The 27574-nt window shown below is 42.4% G+C and overlaps 1 protein-coding gene and 1 long non-coding RNA gene across 3 annotated transcripts in view; both read right to left on the reverse strand.

The window, feature by feature from the left end:
• Nucleotides 1–27574, reverse strand: part of LOC142159906 (uncharacterized) — a 543776-nt gene that overhangs the window by 160358 nt on the left and 355844 nt on the right. Inside the window, exons 1-2 of one of the 2 annotated variants that reach the window (XM_075214770.1) lie at nucleotides 15248–15363; nucleotides 8009–8153 (exon numbers count right to left, since the gene is read on the reverse strand). The exons of the other annotated variant lie outside the window; for it this stretch is intronic. The gene's annotated coding sequence lies outside the window, so the exon portion shown is untranslated. Of the gene's footprint in view, nucleotides 1–8008; nucleotides 8154–15247; nucleotides 15364–27574 lie in introns of those variants that run through there. 2 annotated transcript variants of the gene reach the window in all.
• On the reverse strand, nucleotides 16897–21441 carry LOC142160032 (uncharacterized). Its single transcript, XR_012693008.1, has 2 exons — nucleotides 20903–21441; nucleotides 16897–20192 (listed from the first exon to the last, which is right to left on the reverse strand). It is a non-coding gene; the product is annotated as an uncharacterized LOC142160032 (long non-coding RNA).

Below are 27574 nucleotides of genomic sequence, written 5' to 3' on the forward strand. Positions count from 1 at the left end.
AATAGATTAATATAAAAGAACAGGCTATAGACAGTTAAAACAAATAGAGAAGCTGCCAGCCCTAAAGAAACAACATACTACACCATTAAAAAGTGAGCACAAGACTACACGCAAAAAAATATAAAACAGCTTAAATTATGCATGGAGTCATGAGTTAGAAAAGATTACAAGACATATTTAAAGCAGCAATCCCACAAACATCAGGTGTGTTGTGTTTTTTTTTTTTTTTTAACATAAATCTCTGTGGTGGTCTAGAAGAAGAATGTTGGTATTTACCATTTTCCCTAATAATAATTTAGGATTCTGGACTACCATGGCAACCACAGTCATATGACACATGATGCAGTGAGCAGATATGCTTTGGAACATTCCTCTGAGCTCTGTCTGCACTGTGACCTCCCTCTCTCCCATCATATGACATGCAAAGAGCTGTGAGTCTGTCTGCATAACATAATTGCTGGCAGCCATATTTGTATGCCAACCAGAGGGCTTTTGAAAAGCAAATGATTTCTAGGAGGACAGCTAAGAAAAATGAGAATCATATGAATGCTTAAAAAGGTACTTAACTTTCTATTTGTACTAAGGACAATTGGGACTCATCTTTAGCACACAGGGGTACAAAGAAGTTAACATAAAAGGTACACTCATTTAATGTGTTAGGTTGTCAAGTTCTCAAAATAGTATGCGTTGTTTGGCTACTTATATTGTTACTACACATTTTATGCATTTTTTTCAAGACACTGCAATATAGCAAAAAATAAAACAAAAATGCATCATCATTTTCAAGTGCAGACTGTGAAAAGTAATAAACTATGTGTAGAATCCTGCTTTTCACTGCTTTAGAAACTTGGACTGATGCCAAAGCAATAACCACCAAGGTGTTTAGAAAAAAAATACAACATTTTTGCTTTTAGTTCACATTCTTGCAATTTCAATATAAAAAAAACAACACCACCTTTTTGGCCATTTTGGGTAGTTTTATTTAGCTGTGACAGGAGATATAAGCAAACTAATAGTATTTTGTGAAAATTCAAAGTCTTCCGGCAAAAAAAAAAAAGGTTTAATTTGTGTGCGTACCGCACAAATACATTACGGATATTGATGTAATGTGACTAACCCAAAAAAGTGCCTAAATAGGCTCAGCGGTGAAGGGGTTAAAAAAAAAAATGTTGTCGGCTGGCTTACGACGTTCCTATCTTCATGGAAAGTCCTTTTACCTCCCCTTCAGAGCGGGGGGCGCCAATTGCAGGTATCCTTCGGTGTTTGGGAAGTTTCGGAAAAGTTCCGATTGGCGCTGCGCACACGCAGTGAGGAATTTCTCTTTATTCTGGTGCACAGATATTGTTCGTGACTGCCGGGTTACTCTGATAGATTTGAAGTACAGGCAACGACAGCCTTGCCTGAGAGGAGGTAAAAGGACTTTCCAAGAAGATAGGAACGTCGTAAGCCAGCCGACAACATGTAAGTCCGACTCTTACCCTAATTCCATCTGCAATGGTAAACTTTACAGTGCATCAATTTATATGGGACTACTATATAGTTTAATTGCAAAAGTGACTCGGAAACAGTCGGTCTCCTTTTGATATTGGACTGTGATATTTCGGGCATTACCACGTATGCTATCAGTGCTATCTGTGGCTGAGAAGGTACATACTTGTGAACTTTATTGTTTTATTACTAGACTGAATGGTTCGTAAAGAGGTACATTATCCAGAACCACAGACTTCTTTATTGATTTTTATGGTATACACCTATATTTATTGCATCCAAATTTTGCATTCTAACTACTTGCGTTCCGGCCGGAACAACGGCTGCTTGTTGCAGCATTGCTTAATAAATTTATACACCCATATTTATTTGTATTCTATACACTGATAAGTGAAGCGCAAAGGGGCAACATTGCTCCCTAGTTTGTTCTGAGGATAGGGATGCTATCCTTCCCCCAGAGGCAGCACCTATATCATCCATATTTGATATCCATCATAGGACAGCACTGGGTATTTTCCTTTGAATCATGGACAATTAATGTTTCTACAATGTTCACAAAACTTACACAATCCCACTGGAAACCCCATATTCATCAAATCTAAGGCAGTTTGGAAATACTGACCACATACATTAGACAAATCCTCACAATGCCTTTTATAACAACAGCCTTGGTGAATATAATGTGTAGTTATAGGACTTTAAGAGTACAGCAATCAATCATAAATGAGTTTTGATTGATCTAGTGTATCCCACAAAGCACAAAGGTCACTGTGTGAGTTCTTTTGAAAAGGAATTCTGTTTTATGCTGCTTCATTGTCAAGTACTTTAACAAACTGTTTAATGTTGAAAAAAATACATTAATCACCCTCTTTAATTCACCCTGACCAAGCCGGATTTGTCCCCAGCCATCAGGCCTTGGACAACGTCAGATGTACTGTTCATTTAATCTACACTATTAATACACGGAAGCTTCTGTCCCTTGTGTTAACATTACACTACAGGGTTTTCAGCTGATTATTGAGCCAATAACATGATAAACGACTTTTCAGCCCAATATCGCATTAGTGTGTACGCTCCAACGATGATCGTTCCAAATAACATTGTATTGTTTCATTTGATTTTTAAACCAAACTAAAAATCTTGTTCACTAATGGAAGATGTCGTTCCAATCCTGCAGTGTGTATGTGTCAAATTTCTATTCTAATAACTGGAATCTTCATCATCATCACTATTTATTTATATAGCGCCACCGATTCCGCAGCACTGCACAGAGAACTCACTCACATCAGTCCCTGCCCCATTGGAGCTTACAGTCTAAATTCCCTAACATACACACACACACACACAGACAGACAGACAGAGAGAGAGACTAGGGTCAATTTTGATAGCAGTCAATTAACCTACTAGTATGTTTTTGAAGTGTGGGAGGAAACCAGAGCACCCGGAGGAAACCCACGCAAACACGGGGAGAACATATAAACTCCACACAGATAAGGCCATGGTTGGGATTTGAACTCATGACCCCAGCGATGTGAGGCAGAAGTGCTAACCACTTAGCCACCGTGCTGCCCCAATGACAGCTATGGAGCCAGGAGTATGGTGAACACATAATCTGTTTTATTGAAGCAATAACTCAATCCAGAGAGAGTGCAGGGAAGGTGCAGACCAGGTAAAGCTGAGCATAATAAACAGATATCTGGGTGTGGTTGGAAACAGATAAAACTGTAGTAAATACAAACAGCAGATACAGATGAACTTAGCTGAGTAATGGTGGATAGCCAGGAGCTGGAATTCACAGAAACAGATTGCAGTTTGCAGGAAGTCCAAGGGGACAAACAAGGACCAGCAAGGCGCATTGTGAGGAGCAGGCATATATAGTTAGTGAAACAGGAGCGGTAATTTACAAGGGGAGATGGTCAACTCTTGCTAGTGAGAGGAAAATGGCAATGGTGCAACAGCAGCACCTCTGGTATAGCAGAGACAGGTGCTGCAGAGGCAAAGTTGCAGTGCAGCCGGAGGAGGATCCTGACACTATGCACTCATGACCGGCAGTGTCCATAGAACTCTATGGAGTGTGCAGATCTTTTCATACCATGGTTACGACAGATGAAGAGCAGAGATCTGAAGGTAAATCTTGTAAAACGGGTTTAGAGGGCAATTCAATTCTGCCGTGAGTAACGCGGCGCTCAATTAATTACTGTTAAAACGGTAATTGTAAACCTGCTTTCTGCTCGCAGCCTCCTGAGTCGCGAGCAAAGAGCCAGCGTTGAAATTACCGTGTTAACGGTAATCTCTTTTGGACTTGGACTTTCATGTTCCGTAACCCTTTCCCACATTGGTTTCTGCGGTAAATTCCTCTCCGGTGTTTCAGCATTGTACCACTTTACCTCTGCTGTCAATCAGGCAAATGGCGTAGTCTCCAATCCATTTACCATTAATAATGGCACAAGACAAGGCTGCCCCCTTTCCCCCCTTATCTTCGCTCTACTCATTGAGTCGCTGGCGCAAAGTATCTGCAGTGATAAGAATGTCTTCATGGTAATTCTGAATACAAAATAGCATTATATGCCGATGACATCTTCTTACTATTGCTCAACAGCAGGTCTCACACCTAGCTCTTCTGACGGACATTGAGATTTATGGCTCTCTATCCGGGTACAAAATTCATACCCAAAAGACGGAGGTTTTGCACTTTAACCTCCCCTCTACAACCCAAACGGCCTTGGAATCTCAATTTCCTTTCAGATGGCGTTTACACAAACTGAAATACCTTGGTGTCTGTCTCATTAAATCCTGTCATAAACTATATCAACCTAATTATCTTCAACTCCTGCCCAATATTAAGAATGATTTGATTGCTTGAGAACATATTTCTTGGGTCGGACACAGAAATGTAGTTAAAATGAATTTATCTTTTTGAAAACCTCCCAATCTAAATCCCCCTACAAACCTTCAAATTTATTAAACACACTACTTCCATCTTAATCTGGTCCAAAAATCACCCACAGGTCATCTAAAAATCCTACAATGGCCCTCCCAGGGTGGTGGCCTAGCTGTTCCTAACTTTAAAGGAATTTATTAATCGGCGCAACTTGCCCAATGTGCCCAAATGAATGTGGTCTCCCCAACTAAATTGTGGGTCTTGTTAGAAGCATAGTCTTTTAACCTGCCGACCTCGTCTACCCTTCTGTCGTTACTCCTGTCCCTTCGTCCTGCATCAGCGAAATCTCATCCAGTGATGACGCTTTCACTCTCTGTTTGGGACCGTTGACAAACTGGCTCCAGAACCCTCCCCATTCGTTCATCTTTGGCAATTCAGCTTTTACCCCGGCTCCCTCTTTCTCTTCCACGTGGATGGCAAGTGAAATCAGATTCCTTAGTGGCTGTACGCCCTTGTTCCCCCAATTTTCGGACCTTCAGTATTTGTTGAATTTATCATGGGACACATTTTTAAATTTTTGCAAATTCGTAACTTTCACTCGACTCATAACTCCAGCCTACTAAACAGTAGAGATGCTCAGGCTCGGTTCCCCGAGAACCGTTCATACCCGAACTTAGCAGATCCAGCTCGGTACTTGCGCGCGCCCTCGGAATTGAAAATGAAGCAAAACATCATCGTTACATCGTCGGATCTCGTGAGTTTTGGATTCCTTTTTAAGATCCAACATAACGGTGGGTGGGAGGCAGGGCGGTCCCAAGGACAATTCCATCTTGTCAGGGAGGGCGGTCCCAAGGACAATTCCATCTTGTCAGGGAGGGCGGTCCCAAGGACAATTCCATCTTGTCAGGGAGGGCGGTCCCAAGGACAATTCCATCTTGTCAGGGAGGGCGGTCCCAAGGACAATTCCATCTTGTCAGGGAGGGCGGTCCCAAGGACAATTCCATCTTGTCAGGGAGGGCGGTCCCAAGGACAATTCCATCTTGTCAGGGAGGGCGGTCCCAAGGACATATCCATCTTGTCAGGGAGGGCGGTCCCAAGGACAATTCCATCTTGTCAGGGAGGGCGGTCCCAAGGACAATTCCATCTTGTCAGGGAGGGCGGTCCCAAGGACAATTCCATCTTGTCAGGGAGGGCGGTCCCAAGGACAATTCCATCTTGTCAGGGAGGGCGGTCCCAAGGACAATTCCATCTTGCCAGGGAGGGCGGTCCCAAGGACAATTCCATCTTGCCAGGGAGGGCGGTCCCAAGGACAATTCCATCTTGTCAGGGAGGGCGGTCCCAAGGACAATTCCATCTTGCCAGGGAGGGCGGTCCCAAGGACAATTCCATCTTGTCAGGGAGGGCGGTCCCAAGGACAATTCCATCTTATCAGGGAGGGCGGTCCCAAGGACAATTCCATCTTGCCAGGGAGGGCGGTCCCAAGGACAATTCCATCTTGTCAGGGAGGGCGGTCCCAAGGACAATTCCATCTTGCCAGGGAGGGCGGTCCCAAGGACAATTCCATCTTGTCAGGGAGGGCGGTCCCAAGGACAATTCCATCTTGTCAGGGAGGGCGGTCCCAAGGACAATTCCATCTTGCCAGGGAGGGCGGTCCCAAGGACAATTCCATCTTGTCAGGGAGGGCGGTCCCAAGGACAATTCCATCTTGCCAGGGAGGGCGGTCCCAAGGACAATTCCATCTTGTCAGGGAGGGCGGTCCCAAGGACAATTCCATCTTGCCAGGGAGGGCGGTCCCAAGGACAATTCCATCTTGTCAGGGAGGGCGGTCCCAAGGACAATTCCATCTTGCCAGGGAGGGCGGTCCCAAGGACAATTCCATCCTGCACAACTTTTCTTTTCTGCCACTGCTGTGTGCCAATGTGTCCTACATGTGCTAGGAACTGCCGTGTGTTTGTGTCATTGCTCTGTCGCTTCCCATCCAGCCAGATCGTTGCTGTATTTGTCTGAGTGTATGAAAATAATATTGTGACCTGTGTGGTGGTCAAAATTGACTGCAAATGACTTGATATTAGTGTTATTGAGGTTAATAATAATGTAGGAACAAAAAAAGCAAAATTATGTGATTTTAGCATATTTTAGGATTTTTTATAAAACATACAAAACCAAAACCAAAACACACAAGGGCGATTTTGCCAAAAGCAAAACCAAAACACAAAGCTAATCCAGATCTAAAACCAGTTCATGGGGGTCAGTGAGCATCTCTACTAAGCAGACCCTTCTCCACCTTTGCAACGCTTTGTATGAGAGACAGGCGTCAACCAAAGGTCTGGTCTCTATATTATACAGCGAGCTCTCACTCCTTGGCCCCTTTCTGGGACATCCGCATGCCTTTGCATGGGAATCTGACAGCGGTGAATCCTTAGACACGGTGGAGTGTTCAGAGATTTAGGAACGCTGTGCTCCTACTTTATATGCGTGAAGATCAAGGAAAAGGCAAACAAACTATTGTATCTCTGATATTATGTTCCCACACGATTCTGATAGATGCTGGAGGGGTTGCTGAACCCATGGTACTTTTTTTTTACACATCTGGTGATCTTGCCATAAATTATTTACTTACTGGTCTTCACTGTGTAATTTAATCCGTTCAGACTTACTACTTGACCTCCCTCTCCTGCCTAAGTATTACCTGCTCCCTCTGGCCCGCCCCGATATTACAAAACATCAACTTAAGCTTATTCGCAACTTTCTTTCTGCTGCCTCCAGCCAGCCCATGGCGGATTGGAAATCACTCACTCCTCCTTCTTTTACTGCCGTGATGACTAGGATATGGTATGGGTATCGCATGGTATGCATGATAAACATTGTCAACAACTCTGCAAAATCATTCTGCAAAACCTGGGTCATATATAATAATATACACTTACCTTTTGTGCCTTAGCATTGTTTTCTGGACTTAGTTCCTCTTCCACTACATTTCTTTATTCTCCTCCCCCTGGGCTTTATGTCACTCTGCTTTTTTCTCCCCTTGCTCTCTTTTCCCTGCCCCCCCCCCCCCCATATAAACATTAAAACCTCTTGGTTGACATTTTCGTAACTGCTCTGACGAAACTGGCACAGGTGGTGCATTCCTGTTATATTTGTTTAGACTAAGTGGCCCCAGTTCATGTTTGTTTGACTTAGGGATGTTTTTTTGAACTGTTTGCTTTTTATACTGTTTTATAACTGTATCTTTGAATATTCAAATGGGGAATATTTAGAACATATTACAGTAAATTACTTCATCCAAACTTGTGGATGGTCCTGCTTGGTTTCCTGGCGTTACATATAGCACTAAATGTGGTACAACTTCTTTTTTTTTATTTATTCCGATGAGATGAAACCAGCAGAGGACCAGCACTGAGAAATGTGTCATCCTCTGCTTTTATATTATATTCTTATAGTCTTTGGCGGCTCCTTTACCAGGTCTACTACTGGCGGAGAGAAATGGTTATTGTGGAAATATGGATTTAGCTCTTGTTCTTCATTAAGGATATTACAAACACTTCATTTATGACTGAGCTATTTGTACTACAATAAATTATCTAATAACTATAAATGTCTCTTGGGGAATAATGAAAACACATTAGAACCCCTCACCTCTCCAGTCAGCAGACAGATGATCTCCAGGGTGAGATTTAATATCCTCTCAGTCATGTGACTCCTGTCCTTCTCCATAACTGAATAGATGGATCTCACTTTGACATGTGGTCTGTTAGGGGAGACTTCCTAAACGGTCTTCCACCTTGAATAGGAACAAAGATAAGTTGGCATTGCATGCAAAAATAACACCATTGCCAATGTGCATTATATATATATATATATATATATATATATATATATATATATATATATATATATTATATATATATACACACACACACGTGTGTATATATGTATATATATATATATATATATATATATATATATATATATATATATATATATAAAATTATATGTGTAAAGTTATCTCTAATGTGTACTTGTATAGGATATATTATCCTCAACCTTCTGCCCACAGTAGAACCGCTCTGAATTTTTATGATGAGTATAGCATTGGATCAACAGAAATATGATGTACATTATGTGTAAAAACAGGAGTAAAACCACTTTTTGTATAATGTATATAGTAGAAATATAGCCAGCTCCAATCTAATGAATAATGTGTACAATATGTGACTGTCAGGAATACCAGCTCCAATGTGTATAACGTGTATAATATGTGAGTATCAGAAATCTAACCGGCTTCAATGTAAATATTGTGTAGAATTTGTGACTGAACGGAATATTAGCTACAATTTGTATAAGGTCTATTGTTTATTTTGTTTATTTTTATTATTTACCAGCAGATATTTATATAGCATCAATATATTACACAACACTTTACAGAAAAGATTTAATAATTCACATCAGTCCCTGGCTTATAAATTCCTCATCACACACACACACACAGGTTAATTATTACGTGTAATTGACAGGATTACTGGTTACCGGGGCCCGCGTATGCCAGGGGGCCCGTTTCAGAACTGCAGACCACCAATGTTTTTTGTTGTTGTTTTTTTAAGTGTTTCCCGGGAAAGGGGCGGGGGTAATTAATTGTGTACTATGAGTACTATGTGATTTGACAGCCTACGCAGGGACCGCACAGGCTGCCTGCATCACATCTCCATAGGGCAGTGGATGGATCCCATCAGAGTCACTGTGACATCACCAGGTCATGTGGCTGCAACAGTCACATGGTACACAGAGCAGGCTGGCGGCTGGAAATCCTGTGCCGTCACTGATGCAGTGTGTAAAGCTGCTTGGCAGAGTGGGTATGTAGCAGTAATTGTTATGCGCTCATTGACTTTGTGTTTTAATAGTTTTAAAATGATATATCAAATATTGGTTTAATTTACGTTGGTAATAATAAACTGCTTAGTTATCTGTATTTACAAAATGTGTCTTTTGCCAATATTTGATTAGTAACCAATTAGAGTATACTTACTAACTCTCCCGGAATGTCCGGGAGACTCCCAGATTCCCGGGACAGTAGGGCAACCGCCTGCATCTGCCCACTTCCTAGTGAAGTGGGCAGAATTAGTGCCCCAATGAATCACGCGATTGGGGCACTAATCACGCAATTTTGGCCTTGCCCAACCCCCGTAAAATTACGTGTTCGCAGCATTACGTCACGGGACTCAACAATGCAAATTTCCCGACCCCTCTGGGAACTCCCAAAAGGTCACCAGAAATGGTTGGCAAGTATGAATTAGAGTATTGAATAACTGTGGAAGTAGTTATGCTCTCATTGGGCCTATTGCTGTGTAGTTTTAGGTTCAACTTGTCATCAGACTTGTTGGTCTGTTTATATGGATTAGGATATGGTAATGGACTGGTGAGTCTATAAGGATATATTTTACCATTACTAATGGTTTGACAGTTGAAGTTAGTTGAATATAGTACTTTATTAGATATGTGGGTATATTGTGATAGCTAACCAATTGCTGGTCATATCTTATTGCTCATATAGATGCCAGATATTGATAGCAATCTCATGTATATATCTGGTCCTCTCCAACAATTTGACCAATATCAATGTATTATAATGACTAAAATTCAAATAATTTTATTACAATCATCAGCCATCTATCAAGCAACGAATTCAATAAACAAGCTTAATTAAAGTATAGATAGCCAACCAGTTCAACTAGTTTTGTACAAGACCCTGAAAATTGTCAACACTTCACAAATTCATAGTTATAAACTAAAACACTCCAAAAAATCTCCTACTAAAATCAATAAGTGATCATAGGCAGATTCCTAAATAAATAGAGATAAATAAACGTATAAATAAATAAATATATATATATGGAATGAAATGGCACAGGGGTTTAGCAGCAAAATCGATTAATCTAAGTGTCCAAACTTTGAAAGACTAGCAGCAAACAACAAGCATTGAGCAGCAGTGTCCAGAGATAAAATAACCTAGATATCCAGTCTTATGAAGGGGATAGCAGCAATCATAATTAACGATCTTTACAATTCCGTCCCCCTTTCTGGAGAGTTGTTTCCTAAATCAACCTAGATTTCCCAAAAACAGGTTACCAATCGATGATCCAATAATGTAGTTTAACAGTAGTTCAATAGAGTATAATACTTGCTGTTTTTCCTGGGGTTGGTGAAAGGTTGGGTACCCAATGTGCGGTGTTTCCACTGTGCAGAGGGGCATGTGGGCAGAGGGGGGCGTGTGTGCGTAAAGCTGCTGGGCAGAGGGGTGCGTGTGTGCGTAAAGCTGCTGGGCAGAGGGGGGGGGGGGGCGTGTGTGCGTAAAGCTGCTGGGCAGAAGGGCGTGTGTGTGTGTAAAGCTGCTGGGCAGAGGGGGGCGTAAAGCTGCTGGGCAGAGAGGGGGTTGGTTGTCATGTATAAGTAAAGTGTGTGGGTAAAGGGTACATGTGTGAATACATCTGCTGGGCACAGGGGGCATATGGGAGTAAAGCCCCATCTCCTCTTTCCTTTCACTTCAAAAGGTTCTTCAGTGGGTTGTCTATAACTCTCCACCTTCCTGTCCTCCCTCTTCCTCCTTGACCTACTTCAATCTAAATTTTAGTCCCTCCATTCCACTGAAATGGCCCTCGCCAAGGTCACCAATGATCTCCTTTCTGTCTAATCAAAGGGTATTTTTTACCTACTTATCCTTCTTGACTTCTCTGTGGCATTTGATACCATTAATCACCCACTCCTTTTGTAAACCCTCTACGTCCTCCGTGACACTGCACTCTCATGTTCACTCCCTACTTACTAAACGCTCCTTTTCTGCCTCCACCTCTCCCCCTTTCTGTCATGTCCGCCCAAGGGTCTGTTCTCGGGCTCCTGCTCTTCATCATCTAACTTCTTCGGCTGCTATTTTATCAGCTCCTTTGGCCTCCAATACCACATCTATGCCAATGAAGCACAAATTTACCGTTTCAACCCTGACCTCTCCCCTTCCGTCCCTTTTGGCATCTCCTGTGGTCTATTAGACATCTTCTTGGATGCCTCATTGATTCCTTAAACTGAATATATTGAAAACAGAAAATATTGTCTTCCCCTTTCCAAGGCCCCTCTCCGCTTCCATTGACAATACCACCATCTCCTCTGTCCCTCTAGTCTGCTGTGTAGGTGTCATTCTTGATTCCTCCCTCTCCTTCACCCACAACATTCAGTCCCTCTCGCAATCCTGCTGCTTCCACCTGCATAATATATCCAGAATTAGGTCCTTTCTCACCTTGGATGCAACAAAATCTCTCATCCACTCTTTCATTATGTCTTGCCTGAGCAATTTCTCCCCACTTCAACCTGTCCTCAATGATGTTGAACATCTCATTTTCCTTACGTCTCCCCACTCTTGCAGTCACTACAATGGCTTACTGTACCATAGAAACTCCTCATCCTCAACTACAAAGCCCACCACACTACAACCCCAAGCTTATTACTACACACACTTGTTCCTGCCCAATCTGCGCTGCCAACTACAACTGCTTCACCTCGCAACTGATGATCTCTCCCCCCTCTTGTCTTTCTCCTGCACTGCTCCCAACCTTTGGAATGCACTCAAATGCCCAATTAGACTATCCATTAGTCTCCTCAATCTGCCAGCTCTACAACTCCAACCTCTGCCTCCCATAAGCTTCTCCCTCTTTGGGTCCACGAATCCCCTCTAGAAAGTAAGCTCACACAAGCAGGAACCTACTGTTTTCTTTACGTAATTATGTATGCTGCAATTATTTAAACTTTGATCTTTGTAGTTATGTAATTTTATTGTTTTTGTATATATGTAATTTTGTTGTTTGTTCAAACCCTCTATGTTATTATTATCATTTACCATTTATTATTATTATTATATGTGATTGTCTAGAATAATATTAGCTCCAACGTGTATTGTATGAGAGTGAAAGATATATAATCAGCTCAAAAAGTGCATTATGTGCTTTTTTTTTCCCAGACTCCATGACAGCCCCACAAATAATTTATTCCTTAACCAGCTGAAGAGACAGGGGGAAAAAAAATAGATGACACCCACGGAAGGTATATAATATGATTCCACATTACCTTCTTTGCTTTTCTTGTCTCTTCAGAAGCTAAGTAAGGCAATGGCAAAACAGCTAGGTTTTTGTATGTTATTATCTGCATTTGGGATAATAGAGCGATCCAGAAAGTCCCGATATCACATCCTCATGGATGAGGCAGCCAGGACCAGAGGTAGCTCCTCTGGGACTTGTAGACCATGCTTTGCTGGAGCATGGGAGATGCTCTTAGCACATCCCTGGCCTCAACCAGAGGGCGCTATGGCAGAGTAAAGGCATCTCTGACAAAGTGATTAAAGTATTACTAGAAGCAAGAAAGAATCATTTGTATATACCATACTACAGATACTGTATTTCCTTCAATAAGATTTGCAGAAAGGACTCACTCTTAGTACATTGATCGTGCAGGTGTCGGCACTGAGTAAATTCCTGAACACAACACCAATATCAGACAATTTAATCAAGAGGTTCTCTCAAGGAATAAAGAGAATTCATCCTTGCATAAAACCCTTTGTGGCATCTTGGAATCCTTGAAGAAGAAAGTTTCACTCAATTCACTCACACTCAAAGTAATACTTTTGATAGCAATTACACCTGCTAGAAGAGGGGGGGGGGGGGGGAGGGGAATCCAGGATCTGTGGTAAAAAGGACCTTTACTGAACATACAAGCAAATAAAGTGGTGCCACGGACAAATCCTGCATTTTTACTGGAAGTAGTTTCCAAGTGTCATAGTAACCAAACCAACTGTACTTCCAGCATTCTGTCCAAAGCAGAATAATGAAAATGAGAGAAAATGTTATAATATAGATCTCATCAAAGCAATATCTGTGTAACTCTCCAGGACAAAGGATGTCAGAAAGAGCGATTGTCTCTTTTTAGTTCATGGAAGGTCCAAGGCAAAGTCAAACTCTTTCCAAACATAGGTTTGCAAGATGGATTGCAGAGGTTATTTCACAGGCTTATAAGAGGAAAGGACATGAGGTACCAAAAATATTGAGGGCACATTCCACCAGCGACTTCTTGGGTTCAAAGTGTGCAAGCTTCAGTAGATGGTCTTTGCAATGCAGCAGGATGTTCATTGATCCTTACATTTTCCTGGCACTATCTTCGGGATGTCCTGACTTCAGAGGACACTCGGTTCGAAAAGAAGATTTTACAAGCAGTTGATCAATTTATGTGCATGAATTGATCAGGGTTTGCTTGATTTATCCCCCTATCTCCTGATGTTGATTGCTTCGGTATATTCCATTCATGGGGCTGTTATGGAGTCTGAAAAGGATATATTCAAATGATGCTTTATCTAATAATTTATGTTCCTTGAAGAACCCCATGAGATCCCCAATATCCCCCTACATGTTGCTGTTATATTTTTCAGAGGCAGCTTGGGAAGTCACTCAAATAGAAAAGGAAGGAAAGGATGACTCACATTATATACCATCTGGAGGGCGTCAACTTTTTTTTACGGTTTCTACTCAGCTGTTTAAGGATTAACCCATTTCTGGGGCTGCCATGGAGTTCTTCAAGGAAAATAAATTATGAAAACATCATTTGCATATCTATGAGACTGACAGCAATAATCTCAGCTTAGTTTATAATGAGAATAATATATGACTGACAGGGACAACACCAGCTCTAATGTGTATTATATGTGACTGACAGGAATATAACCAGCTCCAATATTATATGTGACTGACAGGAATATAACCAGCTCCAATGTGTATAATGTGTATTATATGTGACTGACAGGAACAACACCAACTCCAATGTGTATAATGTGTATTATATATGACTAACAGGAACAACACCAGATCCAATGTGTATTATAGGTGACTGACAGAAATGTAACCAGCTCCAATGTGTATAATGTGTATTATATGTGACTGACAGGAATATAACCAGCTCCAATGTGTATAATGTGTATTATATGTGACTGACAGGAATATAACCAGCTCCAATGTGTATAATGTGTATTATATGTGACTGACAGGAATATAACCAGCTTCAATGTGTATAATGTATATTATATGTGACTGACAGGAATATAACCAGCTCCAATGTGTATAATGTGTATTATATGTGACTGACAGGAATATAACCAGCTCCAATGTGTATAATGTATAATATATGTGACTGACAGGAATATAACCAGCTCCAATGTGTATAATGTATATTATATGTGACTGACAGGAATATAACCAGCTCCAATGTGTATAATGTATATTATATGTGACTGACAGGAATATAACCAGCTCCAATGTGTATAATGTGTATTATATGTGACTGACAGGAATATAACCAGCTCCAATGTGTATTATATGTGACTGACAGGAATATAACCAGCTCCAATGTGTATTTTATGTGACTGACAGGAATATAACCAGCTCCAATGTGTATAATGTATATTATATGTGACTGACAGGAATATAACCAGCTCCAATGTGTATAATGTATATTATATGTGACTGACAGGAATATAACCAGCTCCAATGTGTATAATGTATATTATATGTGACTGACAGGAATATAACCAGCTCCAATGTGTATAATGTGTATTATATGTGACTGACAGGAATATAACCAGCTCCAATGTGTATAACGTGCATTATATGTGACTGACAGCAATAAAACCAGTGTATATTATGTCCATTATATGGTATTTATATCGATATTAGATTAGTAAGAACACACAGTAACATACTGATCAATCCATCATTATTACAACCTGTGCAATAAGTAATTCATTCTTAATAACATGGTAACTGAGTTAAATAACAACATAGATACCACAGGTACCTGGTTTGAATGAGACTATGTCACAGATGAAGCAGCTTCTTCTCTATGCACCATATGTAACCCCAAGGGGTAATGGCTAGATCCCCTTCATCGTAAGGACCTGCTGACATCACCAGGTCATGTGACTGCTGTAGTCACGTGGTACACCGTACACAGGGGAGGAGGCTGCAGCTGCGAATGTTCCTGTGTAGTTACTGACTGTAATGGGGGAGTCAGAGCAGCGGTCTAATGTAATGGGGGCGTCAGAGCAGCGTTCTAATGTAATGGGGGCGTCATGGCAGCGTTCTAATGTAACGGGGGAGTCAGAGCAGCGGTCTAGTGTAACGGGGGAGTCAGAGCAGCGTTCTGATGTAATGGGGGAGTCAGAGCAGCGTTCTAATGTAACGGGGGAGTCAGAGCAGCGTTCTAATGTAATGGGGGAGTCAGAGCAGCGGTCTAATGTAATGGGGGCGTCAGAGCAGCGTTCTAATGTAATGGGGGCGTCATGGCAGCGTTCTAATGTAACGGGGGAGTCAGAGCAGCGGTCTAGTGTAACGGGGGAGTCAGAGCAGCGTTCTGATGTAACGGGGGCGTCAGAGCAGCGGTCTAATGTAACGGGGGAGTCAGAGCAGCGTTCTAATGTAACGGGGGAGTCAGGGCAGCGTTCTAGTGTAACGGGGGCGTCAGAGCAGCGTTCTAATGTAACGGGGGAGTCATCAGCGTTCTAGTGTAACGGGGGAGTCAAAGCAACGTTCTAATGTAACGGGGGAGTCAGAGCAGCGTTCTAGTGTAACGGGGGAGTCATCAGCGTTCTAGTGTAACGGGGGAGTCAGAGCAGCGTTCTAATGTAACGGGGGAGTCAGAGCAGCGTTCTAGTGTAACGGGGGAGTCATCAGCGTTCTAATGTAATGGGGGAGTCAGGGCAGCGTTCTAGTGTAACGGGGGAGTCATCAGCGTTCTAGTGTAACGGGGGAGTCAGAGCAGCGTTCTAGTGTAACGGGGGAGTCAGAGCAGCGTTCTAATGTAACGGGGGGAGTCAGAGCAGCGTTCTAGTGTAACGGGGGGAGTCAGAGCAGCGTTCTAATGTAACGGGGGAGTCAGAGCAGCGTTCTAATGTAACGGGGGGAGTCAGAGCAGCGTTCTAGTGTAACGGGGGGAGTCAGAGCAGCGTTCTAATGTAACGGGGGAGTCAGAGCAGCGGTCTAATGTAACGGGGGAGTCAGAGCAGCGGTCTAATGTAACGAGGGAGTCAGAGCAGCGGTCTAATGTAACGGGGGAGTCAGAGCAGCGGTCTAATGTAACGGGGGAGTCAGAGCAGCGGTCTAATGTAACGAGGGAGTCAGAGCAGCGGTCTAATGTAACGGGGGAGTCAGGGCAGCGGTCTAATGTAACGGGGGAGTCAGAGCAGCGTTCTAATGTAACGGGGGGAGTCAGAGCAGCGTTCTAGTGTAACGGGGGGAGTCAGAGCAGCGTTCTAATGTAACGGGGGAGTCAGAGCAGCGGTCTAATGTAACGGGGGAGTCAGAGCAGCGTTCTAGTGTAACGGGGGAGTCAGAGCAGCGTTCTAATGTAACGGGTGTTAAATCTAAAATTCTGACCCAAGTCAGCCTGTGGTGTCAAGTATATCTGGAAGCGCTTCAATCAGCTGGAGAGAATTGACACAGACCAAGTTCTGTATGCAAGGAATATTCTCTAGTTTATTGATACAAAGATACAGGTTTTTATAGGCTACTGAATAAATGAATCCTACGTCATATGCATACAATAGTTTATACCACTAGTTTATGAGAAGCGCTACTGATTAACTTTCTCACGTATTCTTGAGGTGTTTACTTTTCTCCCCCTTCTAAGGACAGATGAGCCTATTATTTCTTATCTCAAGGGGAGTTGGAGATATGCTATGTGCAACACCATGGATATAGCTCCCATACTACCAGCTGGATATGAAGCTCATTATTGTTTTCATAACTGGTTACATTCTTCAGGTGTTCTCTATTAGTTCAACTTCAAGGCCATAGGCTCACATATTGCAAAACTGCAAGTTAACAGAAAAATGAATAATCTCTTCTAGCAAATAATATTTCTATACAAGTTACAATAAAATGGCTGAACAAAGGCCTTATGAGGCCTTAACAAAAAATCATATTTAACATTTCCCATCTTTTATTCAATTTTCGACCCTTTCTCCTCCTACCTACCTAATCCTATCTATAGAACCACATTCTTAATAAGCAGGTACTTATACACATGTAGGAGGCCACATGCATAGAGTTGGTCCCCTTAGGAATCTGTCAACTCATCCCCCACTAATAAGCCTGTGATCCTCCCTGTCCTAACTTGATTTATGAGGAGATGCATTTTGGCAAATGTCCATGTCTAGAAAAGATGGTTTCTTAGAAGATGGTTTCTTAAAAGATGGTTTCTTAAAAGATAGTTAATGAGTCTATAGTAGTTCTGCAGGCCTTGCATGTCCTTTGTTCAATCTTTAGTAGTTTCTTGTTGCAAACTCTGCAGTTCTTTGGCTTTGCTAGTCCAAATAATTCATGACACTCATAGTCTGGTCAGGTTTCAGAAGTAATTTCTGTGATCATCAGAGGTTCGGGATTTTCAGTGGTTCCCTTTTTGGAGAGACAACAATCAAGTGTCAGTAACTTCTTAATCAGCCATATATTTAGTTTCATTATCACCTATACGATCAACAGGATTGCTAAACCATTTGCTACTAATGCCAATATTTCCAATATCCAACATGAATCATTACTGACAACTTTACCAATGAGGTTATGCATCTGCACAAAGACATTTTCAGAGTTTACTCTACTATGAGTGCAAATTGTTGAGCACTCCTTCCCATATGTTTCTCACAGTGGCATAGGCAATATGTCACTTAACTGTCTGTTTCATACTGGGTTAGGGAGGCCTTAATCCCTACTTCAGTCACAATTATTCTGGCAAGACATATCAATACAATGAGACAGTCATTTCTATTTATCAGAACAAGACTCCCCTGATTTGAAGACTTTGCAGTGTTATGCGTGAATCCAGGTGTCTCTTTCCTGTACTTTCACTGCCATGGGAGTCGTCAACAGGACTTGATAAGGACCCTTGTATCTGGGTTCAAGACTTCTCCTGATGTGCTTTCTCATGACCACCCAGCCCCCCAGGGTGCAGTTTATGGGTACCTGTATCAAAATTAGGGTTTGCAATGGAGGAGAATATTTGACCATGTATTTCAGTTAGTTGTTTCTATAATAAGGCAACATAATTCAACAAATCACTATATACATGGTGTAGTTGCTATGGAAAATAACAGCCTGTTCTGTTTGCTGTGCCAAACAATATCTCATATGGTGTTAAACCTGTGTCTTTCCTAGCAGTATTTTTTACTGAGTGCAGGTAAACATGAGATCCATGGCAGACCTGTTTCAGCCATTATTTTCTGCATTTTCAATTTCAGTGTACCATTAAGGCGCTCCATACATCCTGAACTTTGGGATCTGTAGGGGGTGTGATAGTTTCTGGAATCCTTGCCCCGTAAAGTGTATCCCTCTGTCACTTACAATGACCTCTGGTACACCATATCATCAGATTACCTCATTCGCAATTTTCTTGGCTAATGCTTTAGCATTTGCTTTTCTATACAGCCATGTCTCCAGCCAGTGACTAAAGAAGTTGACACAGACAAGCACATTCTCAAAGCCCGAGCATTTGGGAAGTTATAAAGTCTATCTGTATCCTCTTATAGGGATATTATGTCTGGGGTGTGCTTTTCCATAGGACAGACTTACTCGGGTTACTTTGTGCACAGACTAGGCATTCTGCCACTAACGACTGTGCTGCTTGGGCGAACCCTGGTACTATCCATAAGCTGCTAGTGAGTACAACCATAGCATCTTTTCCCAGATGCACTTTCTCGTGTGCTATATTGGCCATAATGGGATAAACTACTTTTGGCAGACACAAACGCTGACCTTTACACCACTCCTTGCACTTCTAGTGCTCCATGTATTGCCCAAGTCTTTTTCTTATTTTCTGTTGCTTGTCTTTCCATAAGTTGGAGTGTGCTCTGGTGAAACAGGGGTCAGGGGGTCACCATGTAAATAGACTCCCCTTGGGGTACTGGGGCTATGGCGGCTTCTCGTGCAGCCTGGTCTATTTCACTTAGCTTCGGGGGTAGTATCTCTGTGTGTGTCTTCATCTTCATCACTGTCTGGAGGACAGCTGGAATGCAGTGAACAATGCCCTGGTATGTTCATCATATTGACTGGTTTGCTTGCTGAACCCATAAGGTCCCTACTTTTCCATACAGGGCCATAATCATGCGCAATTACAAATGCATAACTTGAATTAGTGTAAATATTTACTCTTTGTCCTTTTGCATATATGCATGCAAGTGTCAGGGCCTTTAGTTCAGCTTCTTGTGCTGACATGTGACTCGGTAGAGTCTGTTGAATCACTATTTCTGTGTGTGTGGTTACAGCACACCCTGTATACGGGACAGGATCTATGTGATAGTGTGAACCATCTACAAAAAGAGTGATGTCTGCATCTGGTAATGGTTTATCTTTAATGTGAGATAAAACCAGAGATTCTTGTTTCATTAGTTCTATGCAATCATGTTCAGAAAAATTTTGTTTGCATTTTTTTTTTCCTTTCTTTCTGTTCAAGCTGGAATGGAATTCCCCCAAATCCCTAGGGTAACCCCAATATATACAGGTACTTCTCCCATCTTTTGAAACTTGCTGCAATAAGGCAGCAGGATTCAACATTGTGCACTGCTTAAGTGTAACGTTACTGGGAGTAAGCAGTGCTACTTCATTAGGATAGGCTTCAGTAAGGAGCATGTGGAATCCAAGGAAAAGGTTCTTGGTTTCTGAGTTCCACAAAGTTTACACTCATTAGATGGAGTGTACAGTACAACGGTTAAGACAGATGTGGTAACTTTAATTCTTCTGGAAGAGAAACACTTAGCTTAAATAACCTGTTAATAAGCCACATCATCAGTTCTATTAGTGTATATAATAATGTGTTGGGCCACAATACTCACAAACACATTCCTGCATTGGGTGTAAACCCCTGTAGTCATGGGTTGCTCTTTTCTTTATTTGGTTGGGTTAAACTTTCATATTAGAATTTTCTAATTATGTATAATGATCTATACATTACTATGGGCCTGAGTCTGGTTCTTCCAAACTTGGCTTTCCTTTCTAGTCTAGTACACATCTACAGCGCACAGCAAAGGAAAATAACGTGCAATCTATATTCCTCCTGCTAATATCAATGAACTCCCCTCTCTGGTCTCCCTTGGACCTTTAAAAAACTTAAAATACAGTTTACTCAGATTCCCCTTGTCTGAAGGTCTTAACATATATCTGTGAACATGAGAGGCTCTGGGGCCTCTTGTGCTTCCTTTTTTTTTTTTTTTCCTAATAAAAAAGGAAAGGGAGGAAGAAAATACACAGTGCGCTCGGCAAGTGTTATATGTCACTCATTTCACAATAGGAGGGAATGTCCTTTGTGCTGTATATCTTCATACTTAGTAAATCTGGCCGGTAACAAATGTTTTGCTTGTGCTTGGTTTCTGTCACAACGTACGATACCGTTAAGGTAACTGGGTGTCCTAGCACAATATCTATACTCTTTTCAAGCACTAAAGCAGAGTAGTATGCAAGTGACCTTAGCTTGCGACCATGTATTTGTGTCAGTACTCCTTGTACATGTGCACTGACTTCATAACAAAATAATGTGAAAGGCTTGTCATAATCTGGCAAAGCCAGTGCTGGCGCTGAAGTTATTTCAGCTTAAAATTGGTTAAACATTTGGTTCTGCTCAGAGGAGAGTATAAATGGCTTGCTATGATCCAGAAGTGCTAATGCAGGAGCACATACAATTGCTCTTAAAGTCTTAAATCTTTTTCATTTCTGTAAAAATATAGAATTCCCATCAATGCATTACCATACCCACAATAAAAAGAATTATTTACAGTATATGACAATTATAGCACAGTAAATAAGGGCAGTAAATGTCTTTACAAACACTGATTTACTCAAAACTGTAATGAGGATACAAATAAAAACCTTTTGCTTTCTGCACATACAGAAAAACCACCTAGTTCATGCATTTGCTATGTGAATAGCACATAAACTCTAATATCTCTTCCAAAACAAGGTAATCATTACTCAGAAGAGTTTACGTTATTTAAATCCTTCATTAGTTTATACTTATGTTTGTTGTGGTGCAAAGATGGTGCATTGGAAGTTAAATCAATGCAATCTGGATTGCCTAATGGGTCTTTGCAGCTGGAGACCTGTGAATAAAAAAACTTTTGCATAGAGATTAACATTTATTTACTAGGAATTACTGTAACTGTAACATGCGTGTATACTGTTATCAGGTAACCAGTGAACAGCTGCTAAAAGCTTAACTGTGACGCTATGCGTTCCATGCCTTGATTTCCTCAAAGGGGCAGTCCCTAATTTCACAAATAGAGAATGTCAAAGTGACGAGACCTGGGCGAGTGTTCAAAGCCACTCCTTTCTTATCATCTCTTAGTACAGCCCTTTTAAATGACACTAATTAAATTACCGGGTTTAGAAACATTCAATCTGGAATCTTGGTTCCAAGTATTCAACCATTTTAAAAGCAGCACTGTCTCATAAATCAGAGTACTCTCGTTGGACACAATACATTGTGTCTGTAAATCATTCAACATTTTCTCAACAAAATCTCTCTCCCGTGACCAAATATTCACACATATTTCTAGATTCTGTGATTTTCGTGTTCAAAGTAAAAATATATTCACTTAAGTCTCGCTCACAGACGACATTTTATCTCGTAACATTTCTTTAAAGGCATAACAAACCCTCCTGATTTCTGAGAACATTCATCAGCGACATTTTAACACAGATAAAAACAGCATGTAAGCTCACTCCCACAATTCTCAACTTCATTAAAGAGAAAGCTATATTTCTGAACTTCAGAAACAAAATTATTTTGTTCAAATACAGAAACGGCTTGTTGGATCCCAGCCAGCTTTGTTCTGACACTAGTACTTATAGTGATAATGTACATTATTTACAATCTTGTCCGTGCAATCGGACCAAACATTTTAAAACTTCTTTTGTATTTTTTTAAAAGCTTATCATTAAGCAATGAATGTACAACTTTTTCAACCTTGAAACATGTCTCTTGTAAAAAACGGACAAGACAGACAAACATTGTGATTTAAAGTAAATCAAACATCTCCCTTATAGAGCACTAAGACAGAGAACAAACAATGTGAATTATCACGGATCTCTCTCACACGCAGTAAGACGGAGACAAAACTCACATACAGAGAAAGAAAACTTAACTGACATCTTCCAGCCTACTGCTGTGGAACTACAAGTCCCAGCATTACACTAAATACAAGTTAGCTTCAACATGTTATCATCAATCAGCACTCCGGACACATTTTTTTAATTTTACATACATTGTCAAAAAACAAAAAACAGTGTGCTTCTTATCTCAACACACTGAAATCATTTACACAGAATAAGGGAGGGGCACATTTCACTTATTCAGCTGCACAGGATCAAACATACATTTATAATATACAACCTACTTGATTCATTATTCAGCTTCCGATGCATTTAGCATATCCACATATATTTCGACTTTTCAGATCTCTTAACTTTCCTGTGCCACCTCAAACAATCTCTTGGGGTTTGATCTCAATACCCCTTTGTTCTTGTCACATTACCACTTGCAACACCTTTGTTTCTCCATCCACACATATCTTTGGCTATCCCCGCTTTCTTGAAAAATTCCCTGCAGACCTTCTACTCCCCCATTTCCTTTAGTCTTTGTGCATCATATCTATGAGGGAGCTGCTGTCATTTGTTTACTATCTATATTACTCATATTGACAGTATTCTGTTGAGTCCAAATCGGGACTCTTATCTAGTTTCTGTGGGTTGTCCTTGCACTGGACGTCCCGTTCTGTGGACTCCTTGTACTGGATGTCCGTGCTAAATAGCTTCTTTGACAGTATCTGGGGCGAAGGTCTTTTGGAAATCTCTCTTACACAATTTGGGCAGATTACAGAATCTCCCTTCTTTGATATACCTCTGGGGATGGTGTCTAAAATGTTCACTCAATGTTCAAAACAATAACTCTCTAAATCCCTCTATTCCATTACATGCTTCTTTGATCAATGTCTTATGTGACTTTTATGCTTTATACATCATACATAGGTACAAACACATGCACTCAAAATTCAATCATCTTTCAAAAATCTAATCAACAATACAATTACAGTAAACAAATTGGGTTAATACTGTATTATATTAATCAGATGATACTTGAGACTCACAAATTCGCGTGTCAGGTGCCTCAGACAGACATGAGGTGACCCAGACTAGGAAGACCAACGAGTAGAAATCTACTGACCGCGGATGTTGGGGTTCAATGTGCTGGGAAACCTCCGTTGTCTGTCTTGTAGCCTGCTGGACAGCGAATCTCTGTGGCGACCTCCAAGTTGTTAAATCTAAAATTCTGACCCAAGTCAGCCTGTGGTGTCAAGTATATCTGGAAGCGCTTCAATCAGCTGGAGAGAATTGACACAGACCAAGTTCTGTATGCAAGGAATATTCTCTAGTTTATTGATACAAAGATACAGGTTTTTATAGGCTACTGAATAAATGAATCCTACGTCATATGCATACAATAGTTTATACCACTAGTTTATGAGAAGCGCTACTGATTAACTTTCTCACGTATTCTTGAGGTGTTTACTTTTCTCCCCCTTCTAAGGACAGATGAGCCTATTATTTCTTATCTCAAGGGGAGTTGGAGATATGCTATGTGCAACACCATGGATATAGCTCCCATACTACCAGCTGGATATGAAGCTCATTATTGTTTTCATAACTGGTTACATTCTTCAGGTGTTCTCTATTAGTTCAACTTCAAGGCCATAGGCTCACATATTGCAAAACTGCAAGTTAACAGAAAAATGAATAATCTCTTCTAGCAAATAATATTTCTATACAAGTTACAATAAAATGGCTGAACAAAGGCCTTATGAGGCCTTAACAAAAAATCATATTTAACACGGGGGAGTCAGAGCAGCGTTCTAATGTAACGGGGGAGTCAGAGCAGCGGTCTAATGTAACGGGGGAGTCAGAGCAGCGTTCTAATGTAACGGGGGAGTCAGAGCAGCGTTCTAATGTAATGGGGGAGTCAGAGCAGCGGTCTAATGTAACGGGGGAGTCAGAGCAGCGTTCTAGTGTAACGGGGGAGTCAGAGCAGCGTTCTAATGTAACGGGGGAGTCAGAGCAGCGTTCTAATGTAATGGGGGCGTCAGAGCAGCGTTCTAATGTAACGGGGGAGTCAGAGCAGCGTTCTAATGTAACGGGGGCGTCAGAGCAGCGTTCTAATGTAACGGGGGCGTCAGAGCAGCGTTCTAATGTAACGGGGGCGTCAGAGCAGCGTTCTAATGTAATGGGGGAGTCAGAGCAGCGTTCTGATGTAAAGGGGGAGTCAGAGCAGCGTTCTGATGTAACGGGGGAGTCAGAGCAGCGGTCTAATGTAACGGGGGAGTCAGAGCAGCGTTCTAATGTAACGGGGGAGTCAGAGCAGCGTTCTAATGTAACGGGGGAGTCAGAGCAGCGTTCTAATGTAACGGGGGAGTCAGAGCAGCGTTCTAGTGTAACGGGGGAGTCAGAGCAGCGGTCTAATGTAACGGGGGAGTCAGAGCAGCGGTCTAATGTAACGGGGGAGTCAGAGCAGCGTTCTAATGTAACGGGGGAGTCAGAGCAGCGGTCTAATGTAACGGGGGAGTCAGGGCAGCGGTCTAATGTAACGGGGGAGTCAGAGCAGCGTTCTAATGTAACGGGGGAGTCAGAGCAGCGTTCTAGTGTAACGGGGGGAGTCAGAGCAGCGTTCTAATGTAACGGGGGAGTCAGAGCAGCGGTCTAATGTAATGGGGGCGTCAGAGCAGCGTTCTGATGTAACGGGGGAGTCAGAGCAGCGTTCTAATGTAACGGGGGAGTCAGAGCAGCGGTCTAATGTAACGGGGGAGTCAGGGCAGCGGTCTAATGTAACGGGGGAGTCAGAGCAGCGTTCTAATGTAACGGGGGAGTCAGAGCAGCGTTCTAGTGTAACGGGGGGAGTCAGAGCAGCGTTCTAATGTAACGGGGGAGTCAGAGCAGCGTTCTAATGTAACGGGGGAGTCAGAGCAGCGGTCTAATGTAATGGGGGCGTCAGAGCAGCGTTCTAGTGTAACGGGGGAGTCAGAGCAGCGTTCTGATGTAACGGGGGAGTCAGAGCAGCGTTCTAATGTAACGGGGGAGTCAGAGCAGCGGTCTAATGTAACGGGGGAGTCAGAGCAGCGTTCTAATGTAACGGGGGAGTCAGAGCAGCGGTCTAATGTAACGGGGGAGTCAGAGCAGCGTTCTAATGTAACGGGGGAGTCAGAGCAGCGTTCTAATGTAACGGGGGAGTCAGAGCAGCGTTCTAGTGTAACGGGGGAGTCAGAGCAGCGGTCTAATGTAACGGGGGAGTCAGAGCAGCGTTCTAATGTAACGGGGGAGTCAGAGCAGCGGTCTAATGTAACGGGGGAGTCAGAGCAGCGTTCTAGTGTAATGGGGGAGTCAGAGCAGCGGTCTAATGTAACGGGGGAGTCAGAGCAGCGTTCTAATGTAACGGGGGAGTCAGAGCAGCGGTCTAATGTAATGGGGGCGTCAGAGCAGCGGTCTAGTGTAACGGGGGAGTCAGAGCAGCGGTCTAGTGTAACGGGGGAGTCAGAGCAGCGGTCTAATGTAACGGGGGAGTCAGAGCAGCGGTCTAGTGTAACGGGGGAGTCAGAGCAGCGGTCTAATGTAACGGGGGAGTCAGAGCAGCGTTCTAATGTAATGGGGGCGTCAGAGCAGCGGTCTAATGTAATGGGGGCGTCAGAGCAGCGGTCTAGTGTAACGGGGGAGTCAGAGCAGCGTTCTAATGTAATGGGGGAGTCAGAGCAGCTGTCTAGTGTAACGGGGGAGTCAGAGCAGCGGTCTAGTGTAATGGGGGAGTCAGAGCAGCGGTCTAATGTAACGGGGGAGTCAGAGCAGCGGTCTAATGTAACGGGGGGAGTCAGAGCAGCGGTCTAATGTAACGGGGGAGTCAGAGCAGCGTTCTAATGTAACGGGGGAGTCAGAGCAGCTGTCTAGTGTAACGGGGGAGTCAGAGCAGCGTTCTAATGTAACGGGGGAGTCAGAGCAGCGTTCTAATGTAACGAGGGAGTCAGAGCAGCGTTCTAATGTAACGGGGGAGTCAGAGCAGCGTTCTAATGTAACGGGGAGTCAGAGCAGCGTTCTAATGTAACGGGGAGTCAGAGCAGCGTTCTAATGTAATGGGGGAGTCAGAGCAGTGTTCTAATGTAACGGGGGAGTCAGAGCAGCGTTCTAATGTAACGGGGGAGTCAGAGCAGCGGTCTAATGTAACGGGGGAGTCAGAGCAGCGTTCTAATGTAACGGGGGAGTCAGAGCAGCGTTCTAGTGTAACGGGGGAGTCAGAGCAGCGTTCTAGTGTAACGGGGGAGTCAGAGCAGCGTTCTAATGTAACGGGGGAGTCAGAGCAGCGTTCTAGTGTAACGGGGGAGTCAGAGCAGCGGTCTAGTGTAATGGGGGAGTCAGAGCAGCGTTCTGATGTAACGGGGGAATCGGCTAAACTGCAAAATATCTATTGAATTCAAAATGGAAAATTATTTTTTTCTGTCAGGCTTATTCATGTGTGAGCTGCTTTTCAGGCATCAATTAATCCCAGAGTCTTAAACACAGGACACATGAAGTGTATCAGACAGTTTACATTTCAGCAATTTGAATATTCCAACATTCTGAGTATTTCCCAGGCTGCATTGCATGTCCTATGGTTTTTAGTGCTAACACTAAGGGGCATATTTATGTAGCATCACATAATATGTACAAATACATTAGGGGTCAATACAGAGAGCTTACATGGGAACTTTTTACCCCAAGGACCATACACAGGACACGTGGTCACCCCCTAAGGTTAGAGGAGAGGAAATGTCACAACCAGCAAAGGAAGGGGTTCTTTACAGTAAGGGCAGTCAAGATATGGAATTCATTGCCAGGGAAGATTGTGATGGCAGATTCAATAGATATGTTTAAGAAAGGGTTAGACAAATTTTTAGCGGAAAGGTGTATCCAGGGATACAACCGTTAATTTAAAATGAAGGATAGTAGTGGATATAGGACTGCAATATTGAGTCTGGGGGGTTTTCACAATTGAAACAGATTGGCGGTTGCTTACTCTGGATTAATCGCAGGAGATCCAAAATAGGTTGAACTTGATGGACTGGTGTCT

Source organism: Mixophyes fleayi, chromosome 6, assembly GCF_038048845.1.
Source record: "Mixophyes fleayi isolate aMixFle1 chromosome 6, aMixFle1.hap1, whole genome shotgun sequence".
Taxonomy (NCBI): Eukaryota; Metazoa; Chordata; class Amphibia; order Anura; family Limnodynastidae; genus Mixophyes; species Mixophyes fleayi.